The following is a 13,396-nucleotide window of genomic DNA, read 5'->3' as shown; positions in this document are numbered from 1 at the left end:
TGTGTTGTTTTGTTTTCCACATGGTGACTTCAGTAGAGCATACTGGAAAGATTGCCTGTGGTCCCTTCATGACCTTGGTTGAATTAGCTCTCAGGTTCAACCGCCAGGGGAACCCAGCAAGACCTTGAGCAGCTGTTGCAATGACTGGTTCAACCAGTGATGCCCTGGCCTTTGGTGCCATCTCAGAGTGGGGCCATCACTGCTTCCTGTGTCCAGAGCACCTTCAGTTCTGATAAATGATGGTGGCTGGGATTGGAAAATTCATGCCCGGCCTTTGGCAGTGAAATACGGGGCCGCTTCCCCAAACTGCCCGCCCACAGACCACAGGCAAAATTGGATCTGAGTACTGGGTTCTCAGCCATCACTCAGGGCACAATAGAGACCCAACTTGGAGTTTTAATCCTAACTTAATCTTTCCTATAATAATTTTCATTCTTTATCTGAAGACAGCTATTTCTTTCTATTCTGCTCTGTGCTACACAGATCTAATTTTCTTGTTTCCTTTTTGAGAGAGGGCAGACCACAGAGTTGAAAGAGCCGCTTGAATTGCCTCCCTGAGTTCTATTTTACTCTTAGGTTGGTTTTCAGCATTTGAATTTAATGTTTTCCTTCTTACAAACAATACAAGGTTAGATCATTTTTTTATTTACCTGGTATTATATAAATAATGACTTACACACGTATCATACTTGTTTTTGGCACCTTGAGGGAGGAGATCCTGTCTAATCATCTTTGTTTTATTCTTGCCCAGTTCATTCATTCAATATATATTATTTACCAATAACTACAGTATTCCAGGTACAGTCCAGCCACAAAAAATACAAAGAATACAATTTGGTCCTTGCCCCAACAAGGGTAGAACAGTATTTCTCATAATGTGAGATTAATCAATTTTATAGGACAAAGGGATTCCATGGATAAATGAATTTGAGAAATGCTGTTAAGTTACACCCCCACCTCACCACTGCAGGACTTATCAGAGCCTTTAATATGCTATTGTGCATAATGACTCTCCAAAAGGGAGGCTCAAATATGTAGTGCTTCTTGAAATCTTTTGGCCGTGGAATTATTTTTATGTGGTATAATCCCATGAGACAAGTGTTTTGTGAAATGCGCTTTAGGGAATAGTGGCTTAGAGGCTGGCAGAGGGAAGGGACTTGACAAAGAAATTGAAATAATGTCAGCTAACAGTTATGGAATTCTTACTCTGTGTACATGCTGAGAAGGGGAAATCATCTTGAGAAGGTAGAAAAGACATCATCAAGAAGGGGGCTCAAGCTGACAGTTCAAAGACTGGGCAGAACCTCACATATAGACCTTCAAGTAGAAAAAGATATAGCTGCATTCAATTTAATATATGCTTTTATTATAAAGTTTAACAATTATGTTTTATTTAGGCATTTGGTGTTTAAATAACTCAAAGTGAAATTGGGGTGAGCTGAATAATGGCCCCCAAGATGCCCATGTGCTAATCCCTGGAACCTGTGAACGTTACATTATGTGGCAAAAGGAGTTTGCAGGTGCAATTCAGTTATAGATCGTTAGGGAAGCAGATCAGAGAGAAAACAACGTGAGAGCAGAAGCTGAGAGAGATTTGAAGATGCTACACACCGCAGGTTTAGAAGATGGAAGAAGGGGGCCCTGAGCCAATGGACATAGGCAAGCCTGCAGAAGCCAGGAAACAGACTTCCTGGGAACCTCCAGAAGGCAGGCAGCTCTGGGGATCCATTTTAGGCTCTGAACCTTAAGATAATAAATTTATTGTTTCGTTGTTTGTGGAATTTGTTACAGCAGCAATAGGAAACTAATAGAGGGATATATTCTTTTCTTTTAAAACCAAACTAAGCTAAAACTGAGGCAGAGTTAGGAAGTTACTTGTAGCTTGTCTTTTTCCTACTGTTCTGCTTTTGTGCCTTATGTCAAACATGAAGCTTGAGACTCTTATGCTCATATCTCCTGGAACTGGTTTGAGGAATAAGAGATAATAGAAATGAAAGTGTTTTGAACAAAGAAAGAGAAGAGGAAGTTACACATAGTGCAGTGGTTCTCAAATGTTTTGTTCTCTGAACTCCTTTACACTCTTAAAAATCATTGATGACTCCAAATAACTTTTGTTTATGTGAGTTAGAGCTATTGATATTTTCAATATTAAAAACTAAAACAGAATACATTATTAATGTATTTAAAATAGCAATTTTCATTGTACCGTAAATGACATTTTATGGACAATAACTACATTTCCAAAGCAAAAAAAAAAAGTTAGTAAGAAGAATGGCATTACTTTACATTCTTGCAAATCTCTTTAATGAATGGCTTAACAAAGGAAAGCTGGAGTATCATAACTGCTTCTGCATTCAGTCTGTTGGAATATCACGTGTCATGTAGCCTCTAGAAAACTCCACTGTATGCTCATGAAAGAATAAGAGTGAAAAGGGCAAATAATACGATCTTAGTATTATCATGACAACAGTTTTGACCCCATAGGCCCCTAAAACACCCCACAGGGTCTCCAGAGCACATTTTCTGAAAACTGCTGATATAGAGAGCTTACTGTGTTCCAGGCACTCTGGCTAAGTAGGCTGTCTGATTTAATCCTCACAACGCTATATGATAGATACTATTATTGTCCGCATTGTACAGATGAAGACACTGAGCGTTAGAAAGTTCAGTTGTTTGTCTAGGCTATGTAATGGTAGAGCCAGGATTCAAAACCAGGCAGCCTGGCCCCACTGCCTGTGCATGGGCCCACTCCTCTCCACGGTCCCCAACATCCTCTTAGGTCAACAGTGGACAACATTATCTGTCCCCCAGCCAACACCCACCCCACCCATGCAGGGCTCCCACTGCCTTCTTGCCGCCCCCACAAACACCCCTATTAATCTTTCTGCCCTTTTCCCAAACTTTTTCTCTTCCAGACTAGACCATAGGCCTCGTCTTGCCCCATCCAACACAGTTTATCTACTCTAATGAATCCCTTCAGCGTCCGGGAAAACTGAGGCACATGATTGCATAACATGGCTAGTTACTAGCCAAGCCAGAGTAAGAACTTGACAGGCTATTAAATTGTGATTTTCCCATGGTGCCATTTTATTTTTCCTCCATAATTCAAACTTAGATGTTTAAATATAATAGCAAAGTAGATAACCTAACTCACATAGCATTTCCATTTTAACCACTGGACATCAATGACTGGTCTCCAAAAGGGATAAGGAATACTTGACATTGTGAAGGTTTTGAAGTCAGTCAGTGTGCCAGTTTGTATATATTATGTCCCTCAGAAAGAAGCCATATTCTTTAATTCAGTCTTGTGGGGGCAAATTGATTAATCTTTTTGATTAGGGTGTGACCTCTTGATTGAATGTTTCCATGTTTGACCCCACCTATTCAGGGTAGGTCTTGATTAGTTTACTGGAGTCCTTTAAAGGGAGCTCACATAGAGCGCAAAGAGACATTTTGGAGAAGGCCGTTCGTTAAAAGCTAATGCTTGGAAATGCAGACATAAGGATGTTTGGAGATGCTAAGCTAAGAGATGCTAGCCTGGAGTTTGCTCTGGAGAAACTAAGAGAGGACCGTCAGACGGTTAGATGCGCACAAGCTGTGAAGAGCCTGAGAGAGACAAGCCCAGAGACATTTTGGAGAATGCCATTTTGAAATGCAACCCGGAAACAGCCATGTGCCTTCCTAGTTGACAGAGGTGTTCCAGATGCCATCGTCCATTCTTCAGTGAAGGTATCTTCTTGTTGATGCCTTAGTTTGGATACTTTTAGGGCCTTAGAACTGTAAATTTGTAGCCAAATAACCCCCCTTTTAAAAAAGCCAATCCATTTCTGGTATTTTGCATTATGGCAGCATTAGCAAACCAGAAGAGCCAGTTAAGAAGATATTTTTGGTTCTTGACAGTGTCCCACTCCATTACCACAGTAACCTCAACCCCCAATACCAAGGGGAAACTTAATAAATATATGTTGAATGAATAAGTAAGTGAATCAGCCCATCCTCTCATTGCACCTCTGTGTGGTTTTTTAAGTCCTGTCTGCAGGAACATGGAATATTTTGCACCTCCACTGACTGACTCCAGCTTGGAGTTTCTCACAAGCAAAAGAACCATTAAGATTCCACGCAATAAAGAAGCTTCGTCTTTTGCCTTTTGTTTCTCTTTCAAATTCCTGTTCATGAACATGGCCTCCACCCTCCCTGCCAGAAAAGAGGGGGGAAAAAAAGAGGAAAAAAAAAGATAAAGTGCCTTTGTAGCAGGACAGACTTTATCAACAGCTTCCTCTTCAAGCCACCCAGCCCTTTCCCTAGGATTATAATAACTGTACCCGTTTTAAGTTTTTCTTATCAAGGGGAAAAATACAAAAAAGAATTGCCTTTCAAATGCTTTGGTAAGTCATCAGATTTCATCTCTGGAAGGGGGGTATATGTTCAGACATTCAGGGAGGCTGGCCCAAGGCGAGGCGCTAGTTAAGGCACACCTGCTCCCAGAGAAGGTTCTGGCTGCTGTGACTGGGGTGGTGGGTGGCTGAGCCCAGCAGTGCAGCTGTTTGCTTTGGGAAAATAGTTTACACTGAAAGTACTCCAAGGTATTGTGCCTGCTGTACAAAAATCTTGGTTCCAGAGCAAATACATAAATCTGACCCTGACCAGGCAAGCTAGCGGGCCCCGTGTTAGGAAAACGTCTGGTGTTTTCTTTGTGAAGGCAGATTGCCTTGCCCTGTGGACTTAAGGGATTCTATTTTCTTTTTTCATTTCAAATCTGTAGGCTCTCAGAAGAATTGAAAAGCAAGCAGGTTCCACCAGCTGCTTTGAGGAACAATGAAAAATCACTGCTGTATTAGTCATTTGGGGCATTTTTTCTTCCTTCTCAAACCAAACCTGATGGAATTAGACTCTAGGAGCAGTTATTACACTTCAGCTGAACCAGGTGGTTTCTCTGGCAATGTCTATAAGGAACCAAATTCAGTGCGTTTGTCCAGTAGCAGGGTTGTTTCATAAAAAAGGAGATAGCTAAGCAGATAACAGCGTTCTTAAAGAAAATCAGTCAAGTTGTTGAATCATAATAAAACCTCTGTTACATAGCTTTTCCCCCTTATAATCACAATCTTCACTGGAGATGTGAGTTAAAATAGGGCCTCTTTGTCCCAAGAAATACTCCAAGCCAAAATTAGTGCTAAAATCAGTCAACCCTAAACCAAGGGCCCAACAAATTACTCAAACATTTGCTATTCTGACAGTTCTGTGCTTTATAGCCACCTCCCTTTGTTACTTTAATTTCTTCCCCCTCAAAAAAGAATGGTTAAAATTTATGGCTAGAAGAAATAACTGATTGCTGCTGGCAAGTTAACTGAAGGAGCCGATTGTTCCATACGGCAAGAATCAGAAGGCTGGGGAGCCATTCGCCAGAGGAGACTGATGTGCGGAAGCGCAAAGCAACCTTCCCGCCATTGTATGATTAGAGTTTTCATGTTTGGTTCCAAATTCCCAAAGGCAGCCTGGTGTGCAACAGGCCCAGCATAGGGAGAGCATGTGAAAACTCAAAGTAGACGCTTCACACACGGGATCAGGGTCAACTCGCAGGAGACAAAGCTTTCCTGTTCACTTCTGTTAGAATGGTTGAGATGTGTTGCACAACTGTCAAGACAGGAGCGACAAAATAACTGTTAGCCATTTTCACATGTAGCCTGAATGGCCCCTGGCCTCACCAGACTCCAGCTGTGAATGAGGTCATAGAGACCTCACTGGGTGTGCACACACACACACACATACACACACACACCAAAGTGTATCTAGGGACCCCGGAGCAGCTCTCATGTGCTCTCTCCATCCAGCTGTAGCTGGGTGATGCTGCCACTGACAACTACTAGGTAATGCCACAGCTTCTGTTTCTCTGCCATTTCCTACAAGATGATAGCCCCTTGGCCACCATGGTCCTACTGTTCCACCAGACACTCTCCTCAAGGTCCAAGGACTCCCATGATGCCAGGGCAGAGCTGGGTTCTGCCCAGAAGTGGGAGAAGGCTCTGCCTCCCACTGTGCCATACGTTCTCCCTTGAAAATGACCCATTCAACCTTGCTATGCAGCTCTCCACAGGACTTAGAATGCATCCGTGGACCTGGGGAACAGACCTCACTTTCATTGGTTTCCTACGCTCTTACCCCCAGGTGTCTGCTCACAAAACTTCCTTCTTATTGAATCATTTTTCCATCAAGTCTATTGACTCATGCAGATAATATTCTAAGAAGACCCTGACCCAAAAGTCAACATAAACCAACCACAAGCACTTACATTGACTCTGAATCCCACCAAGGCTCAGCAAGGGGACACACAATATATACAAGCAAGACTCAATTAAATGGGATCCAATTTGTGCAATGTCTTTTTATTTTTTCACCAGTCATTTGGCATGTTTATTATGAGTGTAATTGCCAAAGAGAAAGTCATAGAATAAGAAAATGTTCTAAGTGGGAGGGAGCTTCAAGATGATCTACTCGAGTCAATTGAGGGAGGAAGAAACCTCCAACACCATGTCTTCTGCATGGTCATGATAGCCATAGCCACTCTAATCACTAGCAAGCATTTATTGCTTTAGAATTTATGAAGGATTTTACATACATTATTTTATTTAAATAATGAGCTGAACTGAACCCTACCCTTTGGACCTTCAGTTGTTAAATAGCAATGAAATGGAACTTTCTGTTTCAAAGTAGGGAAGCGTTAAAAACAAAACAAAACAAAAACAAACAAACAAAAAACTTGTTAAAAATAGCTCCAAAGGCAATTTGAACATCAAAGAGCTTTTTATGAAACAGCATTTTGATGAGTTAAGTGTAAATGAAGCAGAAACATATGGATTACATTTTATTTAAAATAAACAAGGGTTTAAAAATTAAGAGACAAAGTAGTTTGAAAACACATTTTACTTAATTCAAAGTGTCTGAGGAAAACAAGGGACTGAGGGTTTTTGTGAACCAGGGAAGTGAAAAATGATCATCTTGTATCTGGAGTGGTTGTCCCAGGTTCTAGTCAGTAAAAAACTCCACAAACCTTAACTCCTGATGGAGTCAAGACCTAGAAGATACTTTGAAATTCTCCCTTCAAGTTACAAAATTACTGCATTAATACCAGATGACTAAACTCATGAATTAAGCTTTCCACAGACTGATAATGCCATCAAGCTTCTGTTTTTCTAATATCATTTAACTCTTCTGTGGGATGGTTTTTAGAAGCAGTGTGCTCAGTTTTCAATGCTATTTTCAAGGTCTCTCCCTTTCTCTCTAAATGTCCAGATATTTATTTTGAGATACCTTATGTGATTTTTTTTTTTCCTTTCAAGATTAATAAGCAATGCAAGGACTACAAAATTTTTGTTTCCATTTTATTCATCAAAGGGATTTTCTTGTTTTCTGACTGAGCCAGATATCTTAAGATGTACAACTTTAAAAATCTACTTGGTTTGGGGAACCATAGTTGTTTTCCAGGATTATATGAGAATACTTGGTTCTAGCCAGCAACCAAACCTGACTAAATTTTGGTTTGCACCCAGTGGTTTCTTTTTGTAATGCAAGATTTTCACCTGCATGAAGTGTGAAAATAAAGTGTCCTTTATTTGCCTTCAGTGAACATTTCAGTTTGTCCTATCTTTCAAATGTTCCTTATGTTAGGAGATGAATTTTCCTTGGCACCCTCCCCATTCTCCAGCAGTAAATTCCATTGTCAACCCAGGTTTCACAAGTGAAGATTCTTTTCCCTTTTCCTGCTGGTGAAATCCCCAAAGCAGTTGCTGCTCTTAGTCCAGCCCCAAAGGCTGCTAAAGAAGTACAGCTCAGTACAACCACAATAATTAACAGATTTTTAGGCAATGTCTGGGTGTGTGCAGTTCAATTGGATTGGGATGGGGAGTTTCATAGTTCCACTTATCCTCAGCACATCCTTATCATTCCAGAGTTAACTGGGTAGCCAGAGGCAAAATTGTCAAATTGTCAAAATCTGTCTTCAGCACTCTTCCAGCTGCTTATATTAGATTCTACAACTTCTATGCCCACACACAGACTCAATGCTCTCTTCGATAGAATGGAAAACACACTGTACGTGAAGTAACACAGACCTGGGTTCAAGATCCACATCTATCACTCTCTAGTAGACTCAGTAAGAATTTGACCTGTAACATTCAGATGTGAGGAAAATCACATTTGTTTATTTTCCAAACCACCCTTCTGCTTTTTGTTTGAGTCACCTGGTTTAAAGGGTGCTGTCAAATAACTAGCTTTGACATTGCCTATTTTGGGTGCTTTAGGTTTGAGTGTTACATTTGTTGCATTCAGATTCCGGGTATTCCTGTCTTATGCCTTGACCTTCATCTGTAAAGACACACTGTGCTCTTCACCTCCCTGCACAGATCTTTGCCAACATTTCTTCCTCTGCCTGGAATTTCTTCCCCCTCACTGGCCTGGATTCCTCCTATCAAAAGCCTATCCCTTCTCTAGACTCTCCTTTCACAGATTCTCTTCTATGCCGATTTCCCCGATATGCTTGTCAAAAGCAATGTCTTCTTCCCCTGAATTCCTGTACCCCAATTGTGACCCTCCCCACATTGTATCATATATTGTCAATATTTGGCTTGCATCTTTTTCATCTCCTCTTGTGAACCTGCTCTCCAACACAGTAGCTACTAGCCATGTGCAGCATTTCAATTTTAATTAATTAAAATTAAATACAACTTAAAATTTGGTTCCTTGGTCACAGAGGCCATATTTCAAGTGGTGGCTAGTGGCTGCCATATTGGACAACACAGATAAGGAACATTTCCATTGTCACAGAAAGTTCTGTTGGACAGCATCGTTCTGGACTCTACAAGGGCGAGTAACACCTCTTATGCCTTAACCCTTCTACAAACTCCCCCACACCCATCCACATACATACCACAGTGCCTGGCACACTGTTTAACCAGCATCTGTCGATATTCTGTCTTTTACAGTCATCTACAGACGGATGATAGTAAAATTGTCATTTTTTAGGTGCTTTGTGCTTTGTACTGTACTAAGCACTTGACAAACCTATGAGGTAGGTATTCATAGCTCCATTTTACAAATTAAAGAATGAAGTCTTTAAGATGTGAAAAGATTGGCTAGTCCTCGCAGCCAGTAGGAGTCAGGATTTGAACCTTGGCCCTTCTAACTCCAGTGCCCTTGTGTCTAACCTCTGTACCCTTGGCCAGGTTTTCTCAGCCTGGGCACTGTTGACATTTGGGGCAGGATAAGTCTTTGTTGTGGGGGGCTGTCCTGTATTTGTAGGATGTTTAGCAGCACCATTGGCCTCTATGCACTAGATGCCATTGGCAATCCCCCCCTCCACACACACACACATGCATGCAACGTCATGACAACCACGCACGTCCCCAGACACTGTCAAAGGTCTCTTGAGGTACAATATTAAAACTGGTTGAGAGCCACTGCTCTAGAAGTTCAGTTAAAGTTTGCGACATGAAAGAATTGATGCCCCTCAAAATACTGACTTCTTATTTATAGCAAGTGAAAAGCAAGTTTTCACCTACTCTTAAGGAAAACCAAATAATAATTATTTTAATCTTCTATGTAATCCACTAGGCCGACTCCCCCATCTGGGAAATGTTCTGTGACTGCTTCCTTTGATGTTCGGCAGCGATAGAGCCTTGGAGAGCTGACAGCCCAGATGCTCTGCAGCTCCTCATGACTCACGTTAACTTGCCATGTACCCTGTTTCCACAAGGCCTGCCAGCTTTTCCTTGCGACCACCTGGTTTTGGCAAAGTGTCCCAGCAAACAGCACCTCTGTAGGAGGTGGATGAGTGGGGTTGAAGATATGTGGGGAGGAGAAACAGCTAATATTTGGGCCACTCAGTGCAGCCCTGGGGCAGATCTGGGGGTTGGGGGGCTGGTGGCAAGGCTGTTCTGAGCTGTTTGAGAGGACCCAGGGGCTAGCAAATGGCAGGGAAACCAGGAGAGGCAGGAGCAAGCTGCCTGGTACTGCTAGTTCAGTCTTTATGAACAATGACAGGATGAATAAGGCAAATAAGATATCCTTTAAAAAGCTGTATGGCCTTCGTAAGGCAGCTTTATCCCCTCCATAGATTCAGCCCGGGCATCTCTGTGATAATCCTTTGTTAGATTGTCATGTGAGCATGGTGATGGGAAACGCCTCCTAAGAACGGTATTTATTTTTTGAGGCATATATCTAAGGCAGCATTTTCCCACTAGCCTTGTAAGAAATTCTATAGATAAAAGTGGGTCAAAATTGCTTGTGTATTGAAATGGAGGAAATGTAGCAGAATGTTAAATTATGTGTATCTGATCCTGTTTCCTGTCTCCCCTAAATGTTGTCCTCTCTTTAAAAAACAAAACCTACCACTTGAATGTGCTAAGGAAAACAAAAAAAGTGGGTCACGTAACTAGAGAAATGCTGATTACTCTGTCCCTTCTGTGAGCTGCCCTATGTCCGTTAGCATATACAGGCTCTGAGAAGTCCTGCACCAAAGAAATGTGTATTGCAATCCAAATAAATCTTCTCTGGCTAACTCACACAAAAGGTGATCATAGCTACCTGAAAGGCTCTTTGGGAAGATGTAAGATAGAGATAATGGATATGAAAACAGTTTTCTAAATTAGGAGTATAAATAGAAATATCCAGTAGAACCCAGGAAAGGCTACTTTGGGTAAGGAAGCAGAAAACCCTAAATTATGGAACCACTGGGTTCAGAGCAAGCATCACAGGTCCAAATTTTTAAATAAAATATAAAAAAGTTTTTCCCCAATGGGTATTTAAAGATTTATTCTTACAAAAATCATCTGCTTAAAGAGTTTTATTTTAGGTTTGGAATTTCAAATGTTCTCCATCCCTCTCCTATGCATCCAACTCCTGACTCTAATTAAGGACATTACACTCAGCTCTTTACGAGCAATAAAATCCTAAGACTAAGCAGTTACAGTTTTTGAATAATGATCATCGTTAGGCTGAAACGGTAACTGGCAGAATGTATCCTGAGGCAGCTTTTCCCTTTCTCTTCTTCCCTCCCTTCCACAGGTCTCCTGTCCGGGTTTGCAGGCACCAGAGGGCAAGAGGCTCAGGGAGGCTCGGGCCCTTGCTCAGGACACAAGGCTAGTAAGTGGCAAAGCTGTCTGCTCTACTATAATAGAAACTTTTCACAGTTATCCATGGTAACAACAACTCACAGTTGCTTTGCACCACTTGTTGTTAGAAGTGCTTTACCTTGGACATTTTTATCCTGGACAGATATCCCAAGGGACCAGGGAGGCTTTCAACTTGGATGGGGTGAGAATACATCTTTATTTTCAGTAACCCTTAACTGAAATTGAACATTTCCTTCAATTAGGAATACAGGCAACAAACTAATTCAGTAGAATTCGCAGTCATCTGTGACTTTATCAGCTGTAGAAATTGTTGACATTTTTGTATCGCATTACAGTTGCCATAAATAACTTAAAATATTTTCACTCACCACAACGTCAAAATTATGGTAATTATTAATCTGGGATTAGATCTTGTTATCTAGTAAATAAAGAAGCATCTTCTTAAATACTGTGATAAATACATGTCAATATATTTAGTTTCCTCTGATACTCTGTATGTTATTTTATGCATTTAAAAACATTTTTTTTCTGAGTAGGGCTCCATAGGATTTGCCAGTCTACCAAGGGGGGGTAAAACATAAAAAAGGTTAAAAATACCCAGTGGGTATTATTACCCACTTTTACAGACTAGGAGACTGAGGCACAGAAAGCCTAAAATAATTTGCCAGGTTACAGAGCCTGCAGGAGCAGACCTAGGATAAGAGCCCAGTCAGTCTGGCTCCAGAGTTCCTGCCCTTCACCAAGAGCCTGCAGCTGCCTCACTGAGATTCTGTGAAAGCTTTGTCCTAGATTCCAGAGGTGCTGTGGTCTCTTCACATAGCAGCTAAAGTGTACTAATTAATTCTGTTATTACATTCTCAGTATGATCCTGCTTCTTCGGACCCTCGTCTACTTCTCCAAGCCCAGCTCCTACCTTTTCGCTGTTCTCTGTTTTTCAGTCACTCTGGTCTCCTTTTTCCAGCACACAACCGTTGAAGGTATTCTTTCCTTTGGCTGGAACGCACTTCCCTCCTTCAGTTTTACTCATCCTTGTGATTTCTGCCTTTACGTCACCTGAAAGAGGGCTTCCATGATTAACCTATCAACGTAAGCACACCCAGTTTTTCTTTATATACTCACAAATATCTTCTCCTGACTTATCATTTCATCTTTACATAATCATTTGGTGAACAAAATTCTTAATGGTAATAAGTCAAATTGACTGATCTTTTCCTTTATGGTTTGTGCTTTTTGTTTATTTCAGAAATCATTCCCTATACACAAGACCATGGAGTTATAATTTTATTTTTCTTACTAAAAGTTTTTAAGTTCTGTCTTTCACATTTGAAACCATGTTGTATGTGGGGAAGGTGTGAGGTTGGGATTCAATTTTTTTTTTCAATATGGTAACTAGGTGTCCTAGCATCAGTTATTGAAGAGCCTGCCTTTCCCCATGGTCCCACATGAGTGCCTTCTCTTTTATTTCTGTGGTCCAATAGCCAATCCCTGGGTCAGCACTATATTGTCTTATTTAATACAGTCTTAACATGTGGTGTGGCAAGTCTCCTTTGCTACCCTTTTTCATAAGAAGTGTCTTGCCAATTCTTAGCCCCTACTTTCCTATGTAAATTTCTGAAACAGCTTGTCAAGTTCCACTAAAAAAACAATAATAACAATTAAAAAAAAATTCTTAACGGCATTTTCATTTGAATTGTATAATATTAACATACTAATTTGAGAAGAATTGACATCTTTAAAATATTGAGTCTTTATATCCATATATAGGGATTAGCTCTGCATTTATTTAGGTCTTTCGATGCTTTTAATGCTTTGACTAATAATTTTCTCCATCAGGTCTTATATATGTTTCATTATGTTTATTTCTAAGATGCATGGAATAGATAGGTGATAGATGATAGAGAGGGAGGGAGGAAGGGAAGAAGATAGATAAATACATAGATATAGGTGGATGACAGACATAGATAAATAGATATCTAGATGATAGGTAATTTTGCTATTATAAACAGAATCTTGTATTTTCAGACTGTATATTGCTGTTGTAGAGAACTATTAATTAACTATATAAATATAATATTCTACGAACCTTAATACATTCTCCTATTATATTTAACTACTTGTGGATTTTTTAGGTGTGTTTTCTATACAGATAATTATATTATTTGCAAATAATGAAATGATAGTTTGGCTTCTTCCTTTTTAATCTTTACATCTGTTTATTTTTCTTACTTTATTGCATAAACTAGAACCTCCAGAACAATGTTAAATAAAATATT

Source organism: Choloepus didactylus, chromosome 1 (genome assembly GCF_015220235.1).
Source record: "Choloepus didactylus isolate mChoDid1 chromosome 1, mChoDid1.pri, whole genome shotgun sequence".
Classification (NCBI taxonomy): Eukaryota; Metazoa; Chordata; class Mammalia; order Pilosa; family Megalonychidae; genus Choloepus; species Choloepus didactylus.
The sequence above is the reverse complement of the archived record's forward strand: the minus strand, read 5'-3'. Positions refer to the sequence as shown.